The sequence below is a fragment of the Zingiber officinale genome, chromosome 5B (assembly GCF_018446385.1).
Source record: "Zingiber officinale cultivar Zhangliang chromosome 5B, Zo_v1.1, whole genome shotgun sequence".
Classification (NCBI taxonomy): domain Eukaryota; kingdom Viridiplantae; phylum Streptophyta; class Magnoliopsida; order Zingiberales; family Zingiberaceae; genus Zingiber; species Zingiber officinale.
Genome location: NC_055995.1, coordinates 117911763 through 117932016, shown reverse-complemented (window position 1 = coordinate 117932016; position 20254 = coordinate 117911763). Strand labels below are relative to the sequence as shown.

Below are 20254 nucleotides of genomic sequence, written 5' to 3'. Positions count from 1 at the left end.
GATTTTTATCTCCCATTGTGCAACCTCACATTGAAGCAGAGAGTTTTCAATTAGACCCAGAGTTAATTTTCATGATATAATGTCACAAATTTGGAGGAGAAGTATCAAAAAGTCCTTATCTGCACCTTGAGACATTTCTAGAGCTTTGTGATATGGTGAACTGTGAAGGAGTGTCATCGGATGCAGTTCGATTGATGACATTTCCTTTCAATATCAAGGATAAAGCAAGGACTTGGTTATATTCTCTTCATCCTCAAAGCATCACAAGTTGGGAACAATTGGAGAAGCAATTTTCAAATCATTTTTTCCCTCCAAGTAGAACAATTTATATGAGGAATTGCACCATAAATTTTGCTTAGGCATATGGAGAATCACTATTTGAAGCATGGGACAGATTCAAGAGTCTACAAAGACAGTGCCCTCATCATGGTTTGGAGAAATGGCTTACCTTGCACCTATTCTATAGGGGAATTTTTTTCTCAGAAAAGTGTTTGTTAGATTCATCAGCTGGAGGTTTTTTTATGGACAAGAGTGTAAACGAAACATATACATTGATTGATCAAGTAGCATTGAACCTCCATGAGTGGTCAAGTAAAAGTTGGATGAAATCTCCCCCAGAAATTCAAGAAGTACAAGCCATATATACAAGAGAGCCTGTCAAACAAAATGCAGTTCAACCACCCAAGAATGTTGAAATTCACAAGTCATAGAACGAGGAGTTCAAACATTTGGGGGAAAAGATTAATAGCATAGTTTCAAAATGGTTCAAGGAAGACCTCTCGCCTACACAGACAGAATCTAGTGTAAATGATAATGATATTAAGTTGAGAAGTGGCAAGAATCATGAAGACCTTCTGAAGAAAGATTTGTTTAGAATTGAGGAGAAGAACAATAGAAGACCTCAAGAACTCAGTTCCATTACTCCAAGAAGTTCCCAAAGGCCACAAGTACTTTTTCCTCAACGGTTGATGACACCAACACTAGAAAAGCAAGTTGGACCTCCTCCGCAAGCTCAAAGGGAATATGGGAAAAAGGAAGTACCTTTCCCAAGATCTTCACTAAAGGTTCCTTTTCCACAAAGGCAAGTGAGGGTCAATGAAGACGAAGACTTTGGCAAATTCTGTGCCACTAATATGGTTGAATGTAGATTTTTGGATGTATATGAAGATGAAGATGAAGATGTTAGGATGTATACTAAAAGTCTAGCTTTTGGTATAAACATTTATCTAGAAATAAGAATCACATTGGTCAAATGTCTATATTTATGATAAATGTAGTTGTTCAATTAATTTATATTGTAGATAACATGGTGTGTGGTGTCACACACAGAGGATCATGTTATCAGTACCTTATAAATTATAAACAGTAGCTCAATACCAAGATGGAAAGGAACAAACCATTGGAAGGTCGTAGTGTAATTAGGTATTAGTTTATCTTAACTATATAATTACACTAGTACACTTAGAGTGTATTGAGTAGGACCATTAGAAGTCGTTTCTTTTATACTGACTTTATAAAGGAACAAAGACCTCAGTTATTATAGAAGTGTGTGCTCTTAATCCTAATATAATAACAAGCACATATATTTGATATTTATTTCTTTAATTTATCAATGGGTGAGATTTAGTTCGATAAATCAATAAGCCCGATAAGTTGGGAAATGATATCACTTATAGTGTGTGTTGTTGATTATAGAAGAAAACTGTGTCCTAGTAATCTAGGTTGAGAATGCCCCCAAGAGGAGCTCATAAGGATTGTCATGTTAAACCCTGCAGGTGGACTTAGTCCGACATGACGATAAGGTTGAGTGGTACTACTCTTGGACTAAGATATTAATTAAATGAGTTGTCAGTAACTCACTTAATTAGTGGACATTCGACATCTTAAACACAGGGAGACTAACACACTCATAATAAGAAGAAGCCCAAAATGTAATTTGAGATTGGTGCGGTAGTTCAATAATAGTTCTTTAGTGGAATGAATTATTATTGATGAATTAAGTTGTGTGTTCGGGGCGAACACGGGAAGCTTAATTTCATCGGGAGACCATGTAATGACCCAAAATTTCTCGTTACAAGTCCTAATGGTACTTAAAAATATTTAGAAATGCTTTAGAAATATTCTAGAGATTTTTAGAAATTTTTAGAGTATTTTTATACAATTTTTAGATTTGTTTGGTATTTAATTTTCTCATTATGAGTCCTAATAGTGCTTAAAAATATTTAGAAATGCTTTAGAAATATTTTAGAGATTTTTAGAAATTTTTAGAGTATTTTTATGCAATTTTTGGAATTTGTTTGGTATTTTTACCAAAAGAAATAAGTTGCAAAAAAAATAAAAGGGATAAGTTGATATTGAATTTGTTTGTTTAGAAAAGGTCGCGAATTTAATTAAAGAGTTAACAGAAATATTAAGTTATAAAAAGGGAGAACTTAGGGATTATTTTCCAAAACCTAAACCTCTCCTCTCCTTTTCTCTCCCGACGGCACGACGTCTCCTGTTTGGGCGAAGAAAAAAGGGGGGGGGATCTAGGGTTCCTCTCCGGCGGCCGGCCAAGGGAGATTTTCGGGAGATCTTCACATGGTTGTGATCCTCTCGTCAAGGGGAAATCGTGAGCACGCAGAAGGGGTCGAAGCTTGCAATTTCCTCAAACCCTAGAAGTTTTCTTTCCGGTTGTAAGCCCAAGAACGCAAAGGTAAGTGCTTCTCACCTGCAGTAGGAGTAGTTTCGGACCTTTGTTCTTCTTGAATTTGAAGCATGAGAAGCGCTTATAGTGCAGATTTTAATTAAGCCTATAGTGCAAATTTTTAATTAAGCCTATAGTGCAGATTTTAATTAAGCCTATAGTACAGAATTTAATTAAGCTTATAGTGCAGATTTTTAATTAAGCTTATAGTGCAGATTTTAATTAAGCCTATAATGCAGATTTTTAATTAAGCCTATAGTGCAGATTTTAATTAAGCTTATAGTGCAGATTTTAATTAAGTCTATGGTGCAGATTTTAATTAAGCTTATAGTGCAGATTTTAATTAAGCTTATGGTGCATATTTTTATTTAAGCTTATAGGGCAGATTTTAATTAAGCCTATAGTGCAGATTTTAATTAAGCTTATAGTGCAGATTTTTATGTAAGCTTATAGTACAGATTTTAATTAAGCTTATAGTGCAGATTTTTATGTAAGCTTATAGTGCAGATTTTAATTAAGCTTATAGTGCAGATTTTATTAAGTATTAGTGCAAATTTCTGTTGAACATTAGTATGCAGAATGTTTATTAGCATAGTATGCAGGATTTTAATTAGTATAGTATGCAGATTTATTTTTGTTAAACTGCAGTTTTGGAACTTCTCAAGCACAGCAGTTTCAGTTATTATGACATTCAATTTAGTTTGTTTGAGTATTCGATTTCAGTTTGTTTAAGAATTCAATTCTAGGTTGTTTAAGCATTTACATTTCAGTTTTGTAAGAAGCAATCTTTTATTAGAAGTATTAACAAGAACACGTATTTTACTTGAACAAGTATAAGAAAGATAAAGAAAAGAAAGAAAAAGGTCAAGGCCTTAAGTAGATCCCAAAGTCAAGACCTTAGGGATTTTGGCACACAAGGTACTAAAGAAAATGTCGAGGCACTATATATTAGAAGTATTAAAAGATAACAAGTATTTTACTTTTATCAGTGGCACTGTGCTGGACTCTCAGTTGTCCTTGGGTTGGGCTCCCATAGTCGTCCCTAGGTTTAGATAACCTAGTAGTAACGGCACGGCCGACGGTCGACGGTCGACGACCTGAGGGTCGCCAAATGGGTCGGGTCGTTACAATAGTAAACCCTACTAGATTCCGGACTAGCTACCTTGGGTCTAGTTAGGGATGCACACATAGCAAGTACAGTTGCCGGGCCCAAGAAGAAAGTTGATTATTATTTTGAAGTATTATAAGTATAAGTTTTTGAACAAGTAAAGTAAGTTTTACATAAGTATAAAAGTATTAAAGAAGAAGTTTTTAAACAAGTGGAATAAAAGAATAAGTTTAGAACAAATGAAATAAGTTTCATTTTATTTTAAAAGCAGCAAGTTGAGTTTTCTTTTATGCTAGCATGTTATTTAGATTAACTTACTGTTCTTTGCTATTTTCTGAGCATGAGTAGCTTTACATGTTTAACATTTCAGCCTGTTTGATTTCTTTATTATTAGATGAGCATGAGTAGTCTTCAGTAAGTAATCAGTTAGTTCATGTTATAGATATATGTACATGCATATCGAGATTTTTGTGAGTTAGATAGCGCTTACTAAGCATTTTGCTTATAGATTGCATTTCCTCTTACTGCAGATACAGGAAAGGAAAAGTTTTAGCAAAGGTAGGTGACAAGGAGGTGCGGATGGATGTGTGATGCCCGGACTATGGAAGCCTTGGGACTTAGTTTAAGAATTTGTTAGATTAATTCTGTATATAGGTTGATAAGAAAGTGTTAGAGTAAGAAGCTGTATTTTAGTTCATTTCCACTATTCATTACTTGCATGATTTGATTTTATTAAAATGCGTAGTGATGTTATTTCTTTTGTGTGTCTGATATATGTTCCAGCCAACTGTGGCTGATGTATATTATGTTTGTATCTCAGTTTAAGGTCACCGGTACAGGGGAGACTCTATCGAAATTTTTTGGTAGAGACTCATCGTGATTTCGATCATACCGGTTAAGTAGAGTTAGTAGTTAAGTAACGGTCACCCTTAGGGTGTAGTAGTAGTAAGAAGTGTTGGAGCAATCCCAATGGTCCGTGTGACCATGTGTTTTGGTGTTTGGGCAAAGGGTTTAAGTTAGGTTCACCCTTATATTTGATATGTGTATTTGAGTTGTGCAGGTTTGCAGGATACACATGTGACTCAGGTTGATGACTTCGGGGTCCGGTGAAGGATGGAACATCCGAGGGACCGTGGACAAGGCAGCGAGGACAAGGGTCGAGGGAAGCGACTTCGAGGCATACGCGAAGGATGACATTGGGGACGAGCCGCGGGCTTGAATGCATCCGAGGGACGAGAGCCAAAGGAAGTAGTCTTGAAGGCAAGAGGTCAAAGCTGCAAATGAAGTGTCAAATGAGTCATAAGGGTGAGGGTACGAGTGCATGAGAGATTGTACTCGGAGTAAAATCCTAGTTTTAGGGTTTTAATGTAGCGCTACTGTAGCAGTACTGTAGCAGTCGACTGGCAGCGAACAGAATGTCTCTGTTCGTATGGAATCGAGCCGTTGGGATGTAACAGTCGAATTTCCACTGAGGGCAATCGACTGCATGTTTTGGCAGTCGACTAGTAGGCGGGGTTTTCAACCCGCGGTCTATATAACCAAAGCTTGGGAGCTTGGTTAGAGTTGACGAAATAGAGGTGGTTAACCCCTATTAGTAGTCTACCTGTGCCCTAGCTTGTAAGAAGTTCTTGTGAGAGTTGTGGTGAGGTTTCTCCACCCACAAGGAGCTACGTGAGCTAGCCGGAGGTCTTCCGGGGAGTAATCCACCGACGGATAGGGATCGTCCACCTTACGGACAGCCGTGGAGTAGGAGCCTTATCTCCGAACCATGTAAATGATCGTGTAGCTTGGTTTGCATTCTTTCCTTTAGTATTTAGCTTTCTACTTGCTTTGTTTGCATTTCCGCATGCGCACTAACGTTGTAGAAAGAAGCGAGTATTTGGGGGTGTCGTCTATCCAACCCCCCTTCAAGCCGGCCGACCGATCCCCAACAAGTGGTATCAGAGCGAGGACGCTCTCTATTTGACTAACCGCCAAGGAGGCAAAAGATGACCGGCTTGATTGAACCTCCAAAGTTTGAAGGAGGAAGCCTTGGGGACATCACCTATTGGATGATGAAGATGGAGATCTTCTTCAACACAGATTGGGACACCATGATGGTGGTAAAGGAGTCATTCAAAGTCCCAAAGGACAAGAAAGGAAAGAAGCTCCGAACACGACATTGGACGGAGGAGCAAACCTCACGATTGGAGGCAAACTCAAAGGTAATAGCAATTTTAATTGATTTATTGCCTCCTAATGTGATAAGTGGTGTAGGTATATATGAGAACGCCCATGAATTATGGAGCAAAGTGAAGAAATTACCATGGGAGGAATTTTTGCCTACACAAGAAGAAGAAGAAAAATCCGAAGAAAGTGATGAAGTGGTCCAAGAGGAGAAGAAGGACCAATCGGATGTGGAGACCAATTCAACATCAAAAGAAGATGAAGAAGTAAATTTGGTCACATTTGAGGAAAAGGATGAAGAAAGGTCATCCACAAGTGTGGATGAGGAAGATATAACATCTACATCCTCAAAGGTTGAAGAAAAATCCAAGACAAGTGAAGAAGAAGAAGAAGAAATCTTGGAAGAAGTCAACCTAGTGAGCACCTCCACCGAAGCAAAGTCAAAAGATCACATCATTTGTTTCGGGTGCAATGAGAAGGGACACTACAAGAGTAGATGTCCTATGGGTAAGAAAGAGGTATCTCCTAAACTCAATTCAATCTCTTTAGAATCTAATTTGAGTTGTAGGAAGAAGGAGAAGAAGCACATTAGATGCTTCACGTGTGGAGAACTTGGACACTACCACACAAGATGCTCAAGGAAGGGAGAGTTCAAGAAGTTGGAGCATCTAAAGAAGTGGGAGAAGAAGAAGAGGAGCTCAAGTCAAGGGGGAGCTTCAAGGGTAAGGGAGGTATGCCCTAATTTGAAGTGTAATTCAAATTCAAATTCTTATGTTCCCATGCATGTTAGGAAAAATAATGTTAATCATTATATGCCCATGCAAAATTTTGGTTTCAAATATCATGATAGGAGTAGGGTAATTGTAGATCAAAACCCTAGGAGACCCATTCATGAAAAATCTAGAAATGGTAGACCTAAGGAGACTCAAGGCATTAATCCCAAGAAGGGGAGACATATGCCTAGAAAGGGTAGGTCTAGGAATGTCCAATTTGGAAAAATTAACTCTAGGGTTAGGAACCTAGAGAAGGAGAATCAAGGCTTAAGGGGAAAGCTTGATAAGTTAGAACAATTCCTTAAGAGATTCAATGTTGGATCTAAGGAATTAAATATGGTGTTGGGTAGCCAAAGACCCAACCATGATAGATCGGGCTTGGGATACCGATCTAGTTCCTCCTAATGAGAGATCATGTGCTAGGGTGGCAAATGATCATGGCAAGGGAGAGTCCTCCAAAGCTAAGGGAAAGTCTTATGCTAGGGTTGCATATGACTATAGCAAGGAGAAGCCAATAAATGGCAAGGGAAGGTCATTTAATGGTAAGGAGAAATTAACCAAGGACAAAGTGTCCAAGGTTAAGAAAGTTAGATTTGTAGGCTAAGTGTCACCGGAGGTGCACCGGAATGGCCTAGCCATTGTGGATGAGTCACCTAGGGAGGTGGCTAAGGCTAAGAGCTCTAGGGGGAGCTCAAAGAGTCAATTTGGGACCCATAGCCAATGGATCTCAAGTGAGTTTTACTTGGGAGTCTAGGTTAGGTCATGGAATGTGCCAAGTGGTTTGGAGACGGACTTGAGTCTCAAACCTAGGGAATTGGCACACATGGGTTGTGTTTCATGCTTGAAAATATGACATTGGGGTCATATATCATGATAATTAGTTTTGGATGTATAGATGCCATATAAACCAATGCTAGGGATGCATTGTGGGTTAGTATGGGCAAATACATCAAGAGGAAGCCAAAACTAGGACTTTAGGTCAAGGTTCAATTGAACTTTTTAGCTAGTTTTGTGTTTTGTGTCAATCTTGGGATTGGTGATAGATATATTTTTATATATATTTTTCTCAAGTAGATATTGATATAATAGACCTCTCCACAAAATTTGGGGATTTTTGGAGGTGTGTGGAATTTCTGACGCATTTCTGAAGTTGGCTAGAAAAGGCTGATTTTTTCATGAATAGTGTACCAGTCGACTGGTAACACTGTTCACGAGCACAGAATGTCTCTGTAAGCTCATTTTCATGGGGGCAGTCGACTGGTACTTTTTGCAGTCGACTGATACCAGTCTGAAAGTGTTTTCAGCACTGGATTTTGACCGGGTCAGCTCATATAGATGTATGGGATCCATGGGGGATACATACATGAGTTTAGGGTCATTTGGATGACAAGTTTTCAATAATTGGGATATTGTTGGAGAACTTTTTGGATGTTAGGCAAAGGGGGAGAAGTAAGGTTTAGTTGGGAAAACCTAAAAGTACCTTTGTGTAGGGGGAGCCTTGGGATAGGTTCTTAAAAAGCCCGTTGTAAAAATCCTAGCTCATGGGGAGCGTAGGTGTAGGGGGAGCCTAGGGATAGGTTCAAATGCATGATGCATTGTTACGGCGGTTGCCAAGTGTGTAACCTTGGCAACGTAAGTCCATTCGGCAGTGTAAGTCCAAGTGTGTAGCCTTGGCAATGTAAGTCCATTCGGCAGTGTAAGTCCAAGTGTGTAGCCTTGGCAACGTAAGTCCATTCGGCAGTGTAAGTCCAAGTGTGTAGCCTTGGCAACGTAAGTCCATTCGGCAGTGTAAGTCCAAGTGTGTAGCCTTGGCAACGTAAGTCCAATTATTTTTAGCATATTGTTTTGCTATTTGTTTTCCCTAAATTAAACGTATTGCCAAACACCAAAAAGGGGAGATTGTTGGAGCAATCCCAATGGTCCGTGTGACCATGTGTTTTGGTGTTTGGGCAAAGAGTTTAAGTTAGGTTCACCCTTATATTTGATATGTGTATTTGAGTTGTGCAGGTTTGCAGGATACACATGTGACTCAGGTTGATGGCTTCGGGGTCCGGTGAAGGATGGAGCATCCGAGGGACCGTGGACAAGGCAGCGAGGACAAGGGCCGAGGGAAGTGACTTCGAGGCATATGCGAAGGATGGCATTGGGGACGAGCCGCGGGCTTGAATGCATCCGAGGGACGAGAGCCAAAGGAAGTAGGCTTGAAGGCAAGAGGTCAAAGATGCAAATGAAGTGTCAAATGAGTCATAAGGGTGAGGGTACGAGTGCATGAGAGATTGTACTCGGAGTAAAATCCTAGTTTTAGGGTTTTAATGTAGCAGTACTGTAGCGTTACTGTAGCAGTCGACTGGCAGCGAACAGAATGTCTCTGTTCGTATGGAATCGAGCCGTTGGGATGTAACGGTCGAATTTCCATTGAGGGCAGTCGACTGGTAGGCGGGGTTTTCAACCCGCGGCCTATATAACCAAAGCTTGGGAGCTTGGTTAGAGTTGACGAAATAGAGGTGGTTAACCCCTATTAGTAGTCTACTTGTGCCCTACCTTGTAAGAAGTTCTTGTGAGAGTTGTGGTGAGGTTTCTCCACCCACAAGGAGCTACGTGAGCTAGCCGGAGGTCTTCCGGGGAGTAATCCACCTACGGATAGGGATCGTCCACCTTACGGACAGCCGTGGAGTAGGAGCCTTATCTCCGAACCACGTAAATGATCGTGTAGCTTGGTTTGCATTCTTTCCTTTAGTATTTAGCTTTCTACTTGCTTTGTTTGCATTTCCGCTTGCGCACTAACGTTGTAGAAAGAAGCGAGTATTTGGGGGTGTCGTCTATCCAACCCCCCTTCAAGCCGCCGACCGATCCCCAACAAGAAGGGTGGTCATTACAGACCAAAACCAATTCCTTCTCTCGGTCCCTATCGTAGCCTCTTGTATATAGAGATTTATACCCACCACATACCCACCTTCTAACCCATCCAATGGGGCCGGCCAAGCTAGCTTGGAACCCAAGCTAGGGCCGGCCAAGACCAAGTGGATGAGCCAAGTTGGTGGCCGGCCAAAGCTTGGGTCCCAAGCTTAGGTGGCCGGCCACTAGAATATGAAAAAGGATTTTTAATAAAATTGTTTCTTATGTGGATATCATGGTTTTAAAAAAGAGTTTAAAAAAATTAAAAATTTCCTTTTATAGCTTTCTACAAAAGATTAAGAGAAGAGATTAATCTCTTTCCTTATTTGTAGATTTAAAGGATGATTTTAATTTTTGGTAAAAACTCTCCTTATTTGTAAATCATCCACATGTTTAAAAGAGAGTTTAAAATTTGAAATCTTTCCTTATTTGTTGATTAAAAGGTGGATTTTAAATTTTAAGAAAACTTTCCTTTTTAACCATGTTCATGATTTAAAAGAGAGTTTAAAAAAATAAATATTCTCTTTTATAAGTTTCTACAAAAGATTAAGAAAAGATTTGATATCTTTCCTTATTTGTAGATTAAAAGAGATTTTAATTTTTAGAGATAACTTTCTTTTTATTCACATGTTTAAAAGAAAGATTTTAATTTCTTTTTCCACCATGAAGGGAAAAATTATTGGAGAAATTTTTATAAATTTTCGGAAGCAAATAAGGAAATTTTAATTTGTGTTTAAAATTTTTATTTGCTTGGAGATTTGAATGTGGCCGGCCATGATATGTGAGAAAAGGAATTTGATTTTAATTAATTATTTTTTTTTCAAGGCAAAGGAATTAAGGAAATTTTTATTAAAATTTCCTTATTTGCCAAGACCAAGGATTATAAAAGAGGGGGTAGAGGTGCCTTCATTGCTAACATCTCTATTCTATTTTTCCTCTCTTTTCTCCTTGGGTGTGGCCGGCCCCTTCTTTTTCCTCTCCTCTCCTTTGTGTGGCCGAAACCTTCTCATGGTGGAGATAGCTTTGGTGGCCGGATCTAAGAAGGAGAAGAAGGAGAGAAAAGAAGCCTCTTTTCTAGCATCCCTTGGAGCATTGGTGGTGGTTGAATCTCTTCATCCTTAGAGGTGCTCTTATTGTGGCCGAACCTTGCAAGGAGGATAAGAAGGTGCTTTGGTGGTTTCTTATCTCGGAAGATTGTTGCCCACACAACGTCCGAGGTTAGAAGAGGAAAACGGTAGAAGACCTAGAGGTTTTTGCTTGCAAAAGAAAAGGTATACTAGTATTTAATTTCTGCATCATACTAGTTTTATTTCTTTGTAAAAATACCAAATACAAGAGGCATGTGATTCTATGTTTCGAATTAGTTTTTGATGTTGTGTTCTTTTGTTTTCTTTTCGAACTTGTGCTTTGATTGTTCTTTTTGGTTAACCTAGAGTTATTTAAGGAAATTAAATGTTAACTTCCTTAAGAGGCTTTGTCTAGGCGGTGGTGGTTGCTCCCATATCCAAGAAGGCCATGTGCCTCACCATGCAGTCCTGGAAGCCAAATTTGGAAATTAATATTTAATCAACTTTGTGACTTAGGTGATTTGGATCGAACGTGTTAAGTTCCGCAGGAGATCCAAGTCTAAACCTAAAAGAACAAATAAATTAAACTTAGGATCAAACGTGTTAAGTTCCGCAGGCGATCCAAGTTTAATTTAAAAGAACACATGGTAGCTAGGAAAAGGTTCAGACATTTGCACAAAATTTTTGTACAGTGGAACCGATAGGTTTTCCGAGTAGCAACAACAATTGGTATCAGAGCTAGGGTTTTGCCTCTGTGTATTTGGTATTAGTTTAATTATGCACATGTCATACATAATTTAGGTAGGATAATAGTAGGATGTGCTAACTTTGTGGATGCAGGATCCAACTATTATGGCTTATAGATATTGTGTGTGTGATTGGACCCTTGGATATGTCAAGGGCATTTTATTGTGTGTGCATGATTGTATTATAAAATACAGCAGGAGCTGTATTTAGTTTTATTAGGATTTTATTTTTTTGATCTAGATACATGTACATTCCTTCGAGGAATATAGGATCGAAAAATGTAAAATTTTATTTATGTCGCGGATCGAATCTTGCAAGGCGTGGAACCTTTTGAGGACCAGAGGCGCAGCGGAACAAGGAGCAAGATGGATGCGACAACTAGACCCGGTGGCGGTGGCCGGAGGACAACAATAGATAAAAGTCATAATAGTTGAAAATTAGTTTTTCTATTTATTGTTTTTTATGCTGTGCCGTGTGTGCTTGTTAGTATGCATGCTAAGTAGGCTAGCATAGTCAAAATTCCTCACTTTAAATAACTAAGTGGGAGAGGGATTTATTTTTAAAATAAATTTCACGGTCTCCATTACTGGTTTATAAGTGATGCAACAAGCTTGCGCGTTGGCTTTGAGTGCTTTCCTCCATATCGGATGAGCTTGTTTGCGGATCACTAGTTTAAACTTCCATTTTGAATGACTATAGGAAGTTAATTAAGAGCGTGTGATCTTCCCCATCGGAAGGGGCACAATCTTATTAATGGATTTAGTGTCAAGTAATGGTATACACTTAGGCACGTCTAATAGTATCCTCCCCATCGGAGTCACTGCTATTATTTGTGTGACCGAAGAAAACCAACTATTAATTTGTCAAATAAATAGGTTGACAAGATAATAAAATTAAAAACTCCTCTTACAAATGTTTGATTTTGTATACGTCCACACTATCGTGGCATACAAAATTCACGGTGTTTGAGGTAATTTTATTTCATTATAAAGATTTATTGACAAGATAATTAATGGGTAAAACCCTCCTCTTACAAATGTTTAAATTTTGTATACGTCCACACTATCGTGACATGCAAAATTCACGATGTTTGAGGTGTTGGTGAATTTAAATAATATTGTTTGAGGAATCAATGTTATTTTAAATTCAAAAAGTTTTGATCAAATATTTGATCAAAGACAGATCAGCTATTAATTTTATTCATCATAAAGTAAAGTTGACGAGATAATAAAATTAATGGATAAAATCTCCTCTTTGATTTTGTATATGTCCACACTATCGTGGCATACAAAATTCATGGGGATTTTAAAGAATTGATCTTGACCAAATATTTTTGTGATTCTTAGGATTTAAAATGTTTGTCAATTCCCTAGTTGTTATACTATAGAAAAGACTTAGTAGTGTTGGTTAATCCTAGGAAAACGTATCGGTTCCACTGTACAAAATTTTGTACAAGTGTCGAACCTTTCCTTAAATAACCTATTGTGTTCTTTAGAAGTTAAATTAGGAATCGCAGACGGAACTTAACATCATTGATTCCAAATTTAACTTATCTATTCTTAATGGTTTAGATTTGAATTGCAAGCGGAACTTAACACTATTGATTCAAATCTACCTAGATTATTAATTCCATAAATATTAATTTCCAAAATTGGCTTCCAGGACTGCATGGAGAGGCACATGACCTTCTTGGATATGGGAGCAACCACCACCGCCTAGGCAAAGCCTTTTAAGGAAAGCTAATATTTATTTCCTTAAATAACTCTAGGTTAACCAAAAGGAACAATCGAAACACAAGTTCGAAAAAGAAGAAAACACAAACTCGAAAAACTATTTCGAAAAACTAGATCTAATTGCCTCTTGTATTTAGAATTCTTACAAAGAGAAAAACTAGCATGATGCGGAAAACAATTGCTAATTATACATTCTCTTTGTATGCTAATGACCTCGAGATCTTCTACCGTATTCCTCGCCTCGCCTTGGACGTCGTGTGGGCGACGATCCTCCAAGATGAACACCACCCAAAAGATAGCTTCTCCTCCTTGCAATATTCGGCCACCACCACCTCAATAGAAAAGAGAGCAAAGGGAGAGGAAGAAGGGAGAGGGCCGACCACCAAGAGATCACCCAAGCAAAAGAATAAGAGTTGTATCTCATGAAGCCCCCTCACCCCTTATTTTATATTACTTGGCCAAGACAAATAAGGAAAAACCTTTTACAAAAAATAAAATCATCCAAGAGTTTTTCCTTTTTCCTTTTTATTTTTCCTTTTCTTTCCTCTTGATTGTATCAATCACCAATCAATGGTTGTGATCAATCCTATTTGGTTTAGGATTGGGATTGGTTTAATCCTATTGGCCGACCCTTGCTTGGGCACCAAGCAAGGTGGCCGGCCACAATTAAAAGGAAAGGAAAAATATTTTTTTTAAAAAAATTTTACAAGAAGAAACTCTTATAAAATTTTACAAGCTCTCTTTCCTAAAGTAGGAGTTAAAAAAAGGAAAGTTTCTAAAAATTAAAACCATGTTTTAAATTTAAAAACTCTCTTATAAAATTTCCTTTTTAACATGATGATAGAAAATTTTAATTTTAAAACTTATCTCCCTTTTTTCCTTAAACCATGAGGATGGTTAAAAAAGGAAAGTTTTAAAACTTTTAAAACTCTCTATTAAAACATGTGGCCTAATTCAAATTAGGAAAGTTTTAAAAATTAAAATCTCTCTTTTAAAACTTATAGTTTTCTACAAAGAGAAGATTTAAAAAATTCAAAACACCCCTCCTATTTGAATTTATCTTGGCCAACCCCTACAAGCTTGGTCACCAAGCTATAGGGCCGGCCCCTATAAGAGGATGTGGCCGGCCATTGCTTGGTAACCAAGCAATGGTCCGACCCCCTTCTTGGACACCAAGAAGAGCCTTACATTTGAATGGACTTGAGGCTATAATGAGGCTACGACAGGGACCTAGAGGAGAAATTGGTTTTAGCCTTCCGATGAGCTTGAATATCCCGTGCTCGCCCCGAACACACAACTCAAGTTCATCGATAACAACTCATTCCACTAAAGAGTTATTACCGCACTACCGCACCAATCCCAAATTACATTATGGGCTCCTTCTTATCATGAGTGTGTTAGTCTCCCTGTGTTTAAGATTATGAATGCCCACTAATTAAGTAAATTACTGACAACTCACTTAATTAATATCTAGCTCCAAGAGTAGTACCACTCAACTTTATTGTCATGTCGGACTAGGTCCACCTGCAGGGTTTAACATGGCAATCCTTATGAGCTCCTCTTGGGGATATTTTCAACCTAGATTACTAGGACACAGATTCTTCTATAATCAACAATACACACTATAAGTAATATTATTTCCCAACTTATTGGGCATATTGATTTATCGAGCTAAACCTCACCCTTTGATAAATCAAAGAAATAAATATTAAATATATGTGCTTGTTATTATACTAGGATTAAGAGCACACACTTCCATAATAACTAAGGTTTAGTTCTTTTATCAAGTAAGTATAAAAAGAACTTACCTAAAATAGTCCTACTAATACACTCTAAGTGTACTAGTGTAATTATATAGTTAAGATAAACTAATACCTAATTACACTACGACCTTCTAATGGTTTGTTCCTTTCCATCTTGGTCGTGAGCTACTGTTTATAATTTATAAGGTACTGATAACATGATCCTCTGTGTGTGACACCACACACCATGTTATCTACAATATAAATTAATTGAACATCTACATTTGGTATATATAAATGTAGACACTTGACCAATGTGATTTTTATAAATGTATATACAAAAGCTAGGCTTTTAGTATACACTCCAACAAGTAGTTCCAATTGTAATGATTGGAAATAGGACTTGGACATTAAGGTAGACTGTCTTCTTAGAACTAAGAACAATATAGGTGTATTTAATTCATTAGTTGAAACATGTTTAGTGGTGTTATCTACCAGAACCTGGAGTGTAGATACAGATGCCATTAATCATGTCCGCAATTCATTGCAGGGTTCCAGGAAACCTGACAACATCCACATGGGCACTACTGTAAAAGTGACAGCTGTTGCAGTGGGAGATGTTTATCCTTTGATAAGAATAAAATATGGATTTTAAGTAATTATCTTTACGTACCAAGTTTAGAAAGAACTAGTTTTCAGTTTCTAAACTATTCAAAGAACTTGATATTCTGCCTCTTTTAATAACAAAGTTGTTATTAAGAAAAAGAGGGAAGTTATCTGTTCTGGTACGTTGATTAGCAATTTATAAATCCAATAACTCCCACGATGCAACAAATGGAAATTAGTAACACATCTTCTAACTTTAAGAGAAAGCAACCTTCGGAAATAAACCAATTATATCTTTGGCATCTAAGGCTAGGTTATATTAACTTGAGTAGGATTCATTGGTAGCTAATGAACTTTTGGGTTCATTGGTAGTGGAAATCTTTCCAACCTGTGAGTCTTACTTGGAAGGAAAAATAACCGAGAAGCTTTTAAGTATAAGGGGTATGGAGCAAAAGATACATTGGAATTGGTTCATTCTGATTTGTGTGATCCTATGACTATTCAGACAAGAGGTAGTATCGAATATTTCATCTATTTTATAGACAACTATTCAAGATACAAATACATTTACTTAATGTGCCGCAAGACTAAGTGCTTTGATTAGATCAAAGAGTACAAACCTGATGCAGAGAAACGTTAAAGTATCAAGTCACTATGGTAAGATCGTAGTGGCAAGTACCTCTTGGGACAATTTAGGAGTCACTTATCAGAAGACGGGACTCAATCCCATCTAACTGCACCTGGTACACCCCAACAGAATGATGTAGAAAAAAATAAGGTATAGGACTCTTATAGAAATGAGTAGATTGATGATGAGTTATTCAGAAAATTACCAATTTCGTTTTAAGGATATACTCTGGAAACGGAAGTGAACATAGTACCTTCCAAGTCAGAACTCTCTACTCATATAGAATTGCTGAATAGGCGTAAGCCTATTTTGAAGCATATTTGGATTCGGGTAGTCCAACACATATGCTGAAGAGAGACAATGATAAGTTGGACAGAAATTCACTTGTTTGTGGGTTATCCTAGAGAAACGAAAGAAGGTTTATAGTCTTAAAAATCAGAAGGTCATTGTTAGCATCAATGATCGATTTTTAGAAAAGGACTATATAATAAACCACAAGCCCATAAGTAAATTTGTTCTTAAAGAAATAATAAAGGACATGTCTAATCTAGTACCAATTGTACAAGATGAAATATCACATGAAACTGTAACACGTATCATAAATGATATACAATTACAGACAGTGACTCATCATAGTGGGAGGGTTGTCAAGCAACATAAAAGATTCATGTTTTGGGAGAGTCTTTGGACTTGATCCCAAATGAACATGAGCCTGATCCCGGACATATGATGAAGCACTCCAAGATAAAGATGCAGCATCTTGGCAAAGAGCAATGAATACAGAATTAGAATATATGTATTCTAATAAAAACTGGAAGCTTGTAGAACCACCAGATGGTGTAAAAGCCATTGGTTGAAAATAGGTCTACAATAGGAAAAGATGGATAGACAGGAAGGTGGAAACTTTCAAAGCAAGGTTTGATGAAAAAGGAAACTTTTTCACTGGTAGCCATGCTTAAGTCTATCCGGATTCTTTTATCTATTTGGCAAGTGGATGTCAAGATAGCATTCCTTAATGGAAGTCTTGAAGAAAGCATCCATATAAAGCAACCAGAAGGGTTCATTGCAAAGGGCAAAGAGCATCTTGTGTGCAAGCTCAATCAGTCTATGGACTAAAGCAAAGCTTCAAGATCTTGGAACATCCGGTTTATCAAAGTAATCCAGACCTATGAATTTATTTAGTAACCGGATAAGTCTTGTGTATACAAAAAGTGTGATGGAAACGTGGTGGTATTTCTTGTACTATACGTAGATAACATTTTTGGTAGTTGGAAACAATATCAAAGTGTTGTCAGAAGTAAGGGTATGATTGTCTAAACAATTCGATATGAAGGACTTGGGAGTGTTAGCTAGAGCCCTAGAGACAATCATTTGATGATTGTATTTTGGACTTGTTGTATCATATTCTATATAAATAAAGGCATTTGGTTTTTGGTTATTATACTTACTTGTATTGGTGCCAAATAAACTAAGTATAATAACGTCCTTGAGTAGACGGTTCTCACCTATATCAATCGGTTAGTTGAACCGATAGTGAGATGATATAGGTGTAACGACCCAATTTTCCTCATTAGGAGTTCTAAAAGTTATTAAAAATATTTTAGAAATATTCTAGAGATTTTTATAAATTTTTAGAGTATTTTTATGTAATTTTTAGAGGTCGTTTGGTATTTTTACTAAACGAAGGAAGTTTCGATAAAAAAATGTCCAAGCCGAGAATTGAACCCACGACCTTTGACTCGGTCAAAAACCCGGCTGACCAGGTGGGCAAACGGATTTTTCTATTTAGAAATTGTAGTGAATTTATTTAAGATAGTTAACAGAATATTGGATTATAAAAGGGATAAGTTGATCTTGGATTTGTCTGTTTAGAAAAGGTAGCGAATTTATTTAAGATAGTTAACAGAATATTATAAAAGGGGTAAGTTGATGTTGGATTTGTCTGTTTAGAAAAGGTAGCGAATTTATTTAAGATAGTTAGCAGAATATTGAATTATAAAAGGGATAAGTTGATGTTGGATTTGTCTGTTTAGAAAAGGTAGCGAATTTATTTAAGGAGTTAACAGAAATATTAAGTTATAAAAAGGGATAAGTTGATGCTCTGTTTTTCGGTGACTTAAACCATTCTCTCCTTCTCTTCTGCGTACGATGGCGGAGCTCGGGCAGAAAACGAAAGGGAGTTAGGGCATCATCTCCGGCGGTCGGCCAAGGTCCTAGAAGCCCTTTTTGTTTAGTTGTGAGTCCAAGAATCAAGGTAAGTGCTTCTCACCTGCAGTAGGAGTAGTTTCGGACCTTTGTTCTTCTTGAATTCGAAGCATAAGAAGCGCTTATAGTGCAGATTTTTAATTAAGCCTATAGTGCAGATTTTAATTAAGCTTATAATGCAGATTTTTATGTAGAACTTATATTGCAGATTTTAATTAAGTGCTTATGGTACAGATTTTTAATTAAGCCTATAGTGCAGATTTTAATTAAACTTATAATGCAGATTTTTATGTAGAGCTTATATTGCAGATTTTAATTAAGCGTTTATAGTGCAGATTTTTAATTAAGCCTATAGTACAGATTTTAATTAAGCTTATAGTGCAGATTTTTATGTAGGCTCATAGTGCAGATTTTAATTAAGCTTATAGTGCAGATTTTATGTTTGCATAGTATGAAGAAATAGTGTAGCATAGAATGCAGAATCTTGATTAGAATAGTATGCAGAATTTTGATTAGCATAGTATGCAGATTTTTGTTTATGCATTTCAAAGTTAGAATTTGTTTAAACATTTTAGTTTTTAAAGAAGCATTCTTTTATTAGAGGTATTAACAAGTATAAGAAAGATAAAGAAAAGAAAGAAAAAGGTCAAGGCCTTAAATAGATCCCAAAGTCAAGACTTTAGGGATTTTGGCACACAAGGTGCTCGTTAAAATGCCGAGGCATTATATATTAGAAGTATTAAAAGATAACAAGTATTTTACTTTTATCAGTGGCACTGTACTGGACTCTCAGTTGTCCTTGGGTTGGGCTCCCATAGTCGTCCCTAGGTTTAGATAACCTAGTATGCAGGACTCTCAGTTGTCCTTGGGCTGGGCTCCCATAGTCATCCCTAGGTTTAGATAACCTAGTAAACCCTACTAGATTCGGGACCAGCTATCTCAAGTCTAGTTAGGAATGCGCGCATAGCAAGTACAGTTGCCGGACCCAAGAAGAAAGTTGATTATTATTTTGAAGTATTAAAGTATAAGTTTCCAAACAAAAGAAATAAGCTTCACATAAGTTTAAAATTCAGCAAGTTTAGCTTTCTTATATACTGACATGTTGTTTAGATTTGCTTACATGTTTAGTATTTCATTATGCATACTCGAGTTTTGTGAGTTAGATAGCGCTTACTAAGCAATTTTGCTTATAGATGCATTTCTTCTTACTGCAGATAAAGGAAAGGAAAAGCTATAGTAAAGGAAGGCGACAAGGAGGTGCGGATGGATGTGTGATGCCTGGACTATAGAAGCCTTGGGATTTAGCATAAGAATTTATTAACAAAGAGTTGAGTAGAATGTATTAGATGAGTCATTTAGTCTTCCGCTGCTAGTTAATTGTATGTTTTGAGTTTTTTTTAGAGTTTATGTATTGATCTTTACATGTGAACAACTCTAATTAAGTAAAGTTAGTAGTCCAGTAGCGCTCCGCCCTCACAGTCCAGTAGTGAGGAGGGTGGGGGTGTTACAATAGGGAACAGTACTCTTAATCATTCCTAGTCGAGTATTAACATTCAAGGACAATGTTAATGCAATAAGACTAGCATGTAGGTCAACTCGATGACTTGATCTCACAAGTCATGGATATAGAGATATCAAGTTGAGCCATGGGTATGCATTGGAGAATGTATACTGAATGACCCGCCATGAGAAAGTATCATGGATCGTTATATGAGTGTCATATACTTTCTCATGTGGCTATTAGTATGACTACTAGTCCTTAGACCTGAAGTCACCATGGATCCCTACATAAGGAGTTATGTACTTTGGTTTCGTCAAACATCACCCGTAACTGGGTGGACTATAAAGGCGATTACTGGGTATATAACGAATTATGCAGAGGGATGTGAGTGATGTAG

The 20254-nt window shown here is 37.2% G+C and overlaps 1 non-coding gene across 1 annotated transcript; it reads right to left on the bottom strand.

Annotated features, from left to right (window-relative positions):
* Positions 1-327: 327 nt before the first annotated feature.
* On the bottom strand, positions 328-433 carry LOC121988144. Its single transcript, XR_006113894.1, has one exon. It is a non-coding gene; the product is annotated as a small nucleolar RNA R71 (small nucleolar RNA).
* Between the last annotated feature and the right edge of the window lie 19821 nt (positions 434-20254).